This window comes from Colius striatus, chromosome 3, assembly GCF_028858725.1.
Source record: "Colius striatus isolate bColStr4 chromosome 3, bColStr4.1.hap1, whole genome shotgun sequence".
Lineage (NCBI taxonomy): Eukaryota > Metazoa > Chordata > Aves > Coliiformes > Coliidae > Colius > Colius striatus.
Window position 1 is genome coordinate 73,004,927 of NC_084761.1, and position 6,000 is coordinate 73,010,926.

Below are 6,000 nucleotides of genomic sequence, written 5' to 3' on the forward strand. Positions count from 1 at the left end.
CATGGTCAGCATAGCCCTTTACAACAGTTAATCCATCATATGCTGTTGATATTCTCTTTATTACTATTTATAGCAACTCCTTTGTCCTTGATAGGGCATACTCCATTTTTGCAAATAGATGCACAAGTCATTTTTTGGATAGATCTGGTTGAAAATTCTCATCTGAGATAATGTTTTTTTTCTGACAATTCTGCCTATTTGTTCAAAGCAGAGATACAAATCCCCATTCCATCTCATCAAAAAGCAACACAAAATGAGTACTGGAACTTGGAGGGAAAATTAGAGTTTCAACAGTCATAAAAATTTTTTAAAAACTGGAAAGTCTTTGTCTTTTTCACCTTAGTATGTCCTAGAATGTGCTTAACTAGACCACATTTACAATCACTGGTGGACAGCAATTTTGAGACAGGCATAGTCACAAGAGGCTTCAAGATGACCAGAAAGAGTCAAATGACAAGCCTAGGCTGTTTTCAAAGCTGACTTTAGCTGCTATGTCTCAGGTTTTGGTTAACTTGGATCACTGAAAAAACATTGCATAGCCTGGCATCATTTAGAAGTATAGAGAATAGGAATTTGTGTTATTCTCTATACTTTTGAATACAAACACAAAGAACTGGGTCAATGTCTTAATCACAGGAGCATTTGCATTATCTTGCTTATCTCTTTTCTCATGCAGTGGGAATTTTATAAAATTGTATTCCAATATTAGAAAATTTCAAATGAAATCAAGTGGCAAAGAAAAGGAAAGATAAGAGTTTCTGTCAGTCAAAAATGTTTCCTTCACAGCGATTAATCTGATCCTAGACAAATACTTCTGTAACATCAGAGCAATTAGACTGAATAAACTGTTTTCATTATTTTCTTTTTAAGTCAGTTTTTCTTTAGATCAATTTCTAATAAAGAACAAGCGGAGAAAATAATTTTCTACCTCATTTGGATCCTGGTCCATCTCCCATCATAGTCAATAAAAATCCCTTCACTAATTTCTCAGGTGTTAAGGTAGAGCTTTTATTGCTCACTATGAAAACTGAGAATCTATACATTCCTGGTAGAGATGGTGGATACCATTTCAACTGCACCTAAACTGTACTCCAAACACAATATAATAGATTTCTGTTTGGCCAGTACCAGGTTGATGGACAATAGCAGAGTTTAGGGTTACGGATAAAAAAAGACAGTTTTCAACTTTCTGTGCGAGTGTAAAATAGCTGTGACATGCCTGACAAAGAATAGTTTGTGTTAGCAAGATTGCCTTCACATTTTTAATGAAAAAACTTAAATCGGATTCCTTCTGGTTCAGAAAAACATTAATTGGTAGAAGCAGGTACTTGTAAATAAATTAACTGATGCCATAGCCTCCTCTACGCCTTTTTTCTCTTTAGAAAGAGAAAGCAGAGAAATCACAATATATCTCAGGGAAAATGGTCTTATTTCACATTAGAATCTAAAGAGGTCTTTGGGAATAAATAAATACAAATCAGAAGTAAAATAAAATGCTTGCCTCTAATGAAAAGAGGGAGACTGGTTGGTTTGTGGTTCTTAGCATCTACAGAATTGAGGTCACTACTGGGAACGAGGTCAGTCAGTTTCTAATCTATTTCTTTAGTGCAGCACTACCAATTCGTCAGAAATATATAGGGAAAAGTCCAACAGAGCTTGAGGCTTGGGCAAAATTCATTATTCAATACGCAACTTTCTCTTCAGGAGGTGCATATTTAGTGCAGCAGCTATATTTTTATCCACCAAAAAACTCCACTTGGATCCAAAGGCTTTTCCTTGTTAAAGCTCTGAATGGTCCCTTGGATGTATCTACTCTATAGCAAGTCCATATACATCCTTAAGGAAATCATGAAATATGCCCTTATTTACTTTTAAAGCTATTTTTGTAAACTATCAGTGCAATGCGAAGATTGATAAGCATAGCAAGTAAACTCCGCTTACTGATTGCCATAAATCACACCTGTAAAATCACTTCCCTAAGCAATATTTAATGTACAAACTACATACATTTAGTCCAAGGAAAAAATAATACTTTAACCTGATGAGTTTTGCTATCTTGTTGACAGCCAGCCTGGATTTCTTCCTGTAGGTTTTATTTTCTTCTTCACATGAAAATTAAAAATAATACACCATATTCACACCTTCAGCACGTCGGCAGCAAACACACACTGCTCCCAACAGTGTGGCCTCAGAGACTGGCCACTACATACTGGGCTAGCCCTGGCTGCATAGTTGCAGGTAGCTTCTCTATGCCAACAGTAAAATATTACATTATATGGCTTCAGGCAGTGGATGTGAGAAAGAAGGGAAACTGAGAACACACTTCATTGTCTGTCTGTTGCAGTAGTTTATATTAGGTGTGAACGTGGATGAAAGGATTTCATTGAATGCTCCTTCACTGGTGGTGTTTCCACCCTCTAGTAGATAGCATAAGTATTTGAATTTTAGTTAAGAAGGGAATTATGATCATTGGTTCTTGAATAATGGGAGGATAAGAGGCAAATGAAGATTTTGGGTGGAGAGTAAAACCTCCCTCATAAACATCCAAGACTTTAAAGGCTTCAGTCCATATTCCCTTTAGGACCTAAGGCTCCATGTAGCTAAGTCTCAGTCTCTGCCTTTCCATCATAATCTTGTTTTTCACAGGCAACATGGAAGAATGGATTGAAGCTTTATTGTGTAAGTAGAGCCTTCGTTGCTCCTCATATATGTGTTGATATTTTTTTTTTTTTTTAGAAAAAATGCAGTTCTGTTAAACTCTTTTAACAAGGGGCATAATATTCCTCTTTTAGAAAAAAAAAATGTATCCACATACATTTCCATTGACTTAAGAGGTGAGAATGACAGAATCATATCACAGAGTCACAGAAATGTTGTTTGGAATAGACAACAGAGGAGCATGTTGTCCAGCCTCCCCATTAAAGCACCACCATCCCCAGCACCAAGTTATGTCAGCCATTGGTTTGTCTATCCAACTCTTGAAAACTTCCAAGCGTGTCCACATCATCCATGGGCAACCTCTTCCAGTGCTGCATCATGCTCCTGGTGAAATTTGTCCTGATATTCAACCTGCACCGCCCAAACCATGATTCACACTATTGCCTCTTGTGCCACCTGCCACAGCTGAGGAAAGTTTAGCTTTGTGGTTTTGCATCTGTCCTTCGGAAAGCTGTAGGCTGTTATTAGATTGCTCTTTAACTTTCTCTTTGTCAGACTCTGCTGCTTTCACCTCTCTTTGTGGGACAAGCACTGTAGATCTGTGAATAAATTTTCTGCCTTGTAAGGTCAACATAATTATCAACATTTTGCTGAGAACATTTTCTTATTGGCAAAACTTCCAATAACTTAAGTAAACATCTGAGAAGAAACATAAGGGCTGAACATTGGGGCCTATCCAGTATACTGAAATATCTGAAGTGGTTTAATTTAATGAGTCCAGATTTACCATATTTTAGTGAACACTTGAAATGAGATTCTCTACTTTTCTTATGGGAAGTGGTCATACAACACAAAAGATTCTTGGTTGAACAAAAAGTGAAGAAACTATCACAGCTGTAGAAAATATTCAGATCAAAACAAAAAGCAGGGCTCTGTCCCAGGAGGACACGATGAGAAGACTTCAGTATTACCCGCTTGTAGACAGCAACATGGAAAACAGTAGGAACATTATAGTAATTCTACAACTAGTTAATTTAGCAGACAATAAATGAAAATTTACAAGTCAAAGGGGGAAAACTTAAAAGACTGACTCTGTAACTTCACAATTGGAGACTTAAAACCACAAAGTTGTGGAAAACCTCAGTGCTTCTAAAGCCCGTATAACTTTCTGGGGCACTGTTATACCGAACATAATGTAAAACTATAAACAACACATGCTAAGCTTCTGTATTGTACAACAAATTCTGTGTTGTGTATTGTATTCTATTTCAGAAAATGTTTGTAAGAAGTGCAGCTGTAATCAGCAAGGTCTAAAATTCCTCCAGATTCCAAAAAATTATGAACCCAACCCAAAGCTTACCAGTACCTAAGACAAGGCACCCACAGCCTTTCACATTACAATTAGAACTTTAACACATACAAAAATTAGACATATGTTTGAGTCTTGACAATGAAGCTTGCACATTTAAAATTTATATATTCCAAATTTCTATATAACCCTGATGAGGCTATCTAAGTAACCCTGGTCTTAAGCCTGTTGTCTCCAGTGACAGGATAGGGGGTAACAAACATAAGTTGGAACACAAAATGTTCCACTTAAACATAAGGAAAAAACTTTCTGTAAAGATGATGGAGCCCTGGCAGAGGCTGCTCAAGGAGGGTGTGAAGTCTCCTTCTCTGGAGATTTTCAAAACCTGCTTAGAAGTGTTCCTGTGTGACCTGATCTAGATAGACCTGCTTGAGCAGGGAGGGGTGGACTAGAAGATCTCTAGAGGTCCTTTCGAACCCCTACCATTCTGTGGTTCTATGAAACAGAAGACTGGTAAATATTCATTCTGGTACAGTAGGTATATAAATATTTTGCACAAAGTACATTGGAAGAAATCAAAAGACTTCCATGTGACATGCCTCTTAGGCTGTGGGAGATATGGATCTAATTCAGCTAAGGAACAGAACTGGCCCTCAGTCTCCCCATCTGATATAATCATTACAGAATTGAGAAAATATATTATGTTACTACTTCCATGGTAATACTCTGAGCACAGGTAAGTGACAAGTGGTTTTGGCAGCTAACAATCATACTGAGTACTGAATCTGGCTTAGCATAAGCATCTGAATGTTTTTCAGCATTTAGAAATGGTTTGCTTAGCTTGCTGGTCTTCCTGAGCCTATTTATTGTGAGCTTAGATGCCTAAATCTAACGAGGAATTTTGCTAAAATTTAAATGCCACAGCTATTATTAGGATTAGTCCACTTCCTTCTTGTAGTGGTTTTGTCTGGGCCGGGTTTTGATATTGGGAGGGGGGGGGGGAGGGGGGGGGGGAGGTGTTTAAAGAGGTGGCTTCTTTAAACAAAGAGCTGCCAGAAGCTTCCCCTGTAGCTGATAGGGCTACTGCCAGTCAATTCTAAGATGGACACACTGCTGGCTAAGGCCTGGCCAATTAGTGACTGAGGTAATGCCTCTGTAAATAATGTATTTGAGAAGGAGAAGAAGTTGCTGAGCAGTTGCTAAACTGCAGCAGAAGGAAGTGAGGATGTAACAACACCTCCACAGACACCAATTTCAGTGGAGAACGAGGCGGAGGAGGGTGCTTAGGCCCTGGAAGAAAGACTCTCCTGTGATCTGTGGTGAGGACCATGGTGAGGCAGCTGTGCCCCTGCAGCCCATGGAGGCCACCGGTAAGCAGAGGCCAACTCGCAGCCTGTGGAGGAGGCCACGCGGGAGTGGGTGGATGCCTGAAGGAGGCTGTGACTCTGTGGGACATCTACTTTTAAGCAAGTTCCAGGAAGCCTGTGGGGAGAGAGGAGCCCACACCAGAGCACGTTTGCTGTCAGGACTTGTGATCCTGTGAGGGACTCAGGCTGGAACAATCGGTACCTGAAGATTTGTTCTCCTGGTGGATGACCCACGCTGGGGCAGGGTGTGAGGAGCTGCCCCTGTGAGAGACCCGATGCTGGAGAGTCCCATGAAGAAGGAGGGGTGGAGGGAGATGTTTTTAATTCTCATTTTCATACTCTGTTTTTATTGTTCATTAATAAATCAAACCTTTTCTCCTTGAGTCTATTTTGCCTGTGACACTAGTTGCTGAGCAGTCTCCCTGTTCTTATCTTGACTCAGAAATCTCTTGTTATATTTCCCTCTTTCCTGTCCAGTTTATGAGTGATAGAATGACTTTGTGGACATCTGGCACCAAGCCAGAAAAAAGTCAGATTGGAGCAATAATGGATTTATTTTTCTTCTCCAAGCAGGATCAACAGAAGGCTGCCCAAAATGTACACATAAACAGCTACTTAAATGATCTACTTCTGCTGATATTCCCCTTTTCTCTCTTTTTTTGCTTC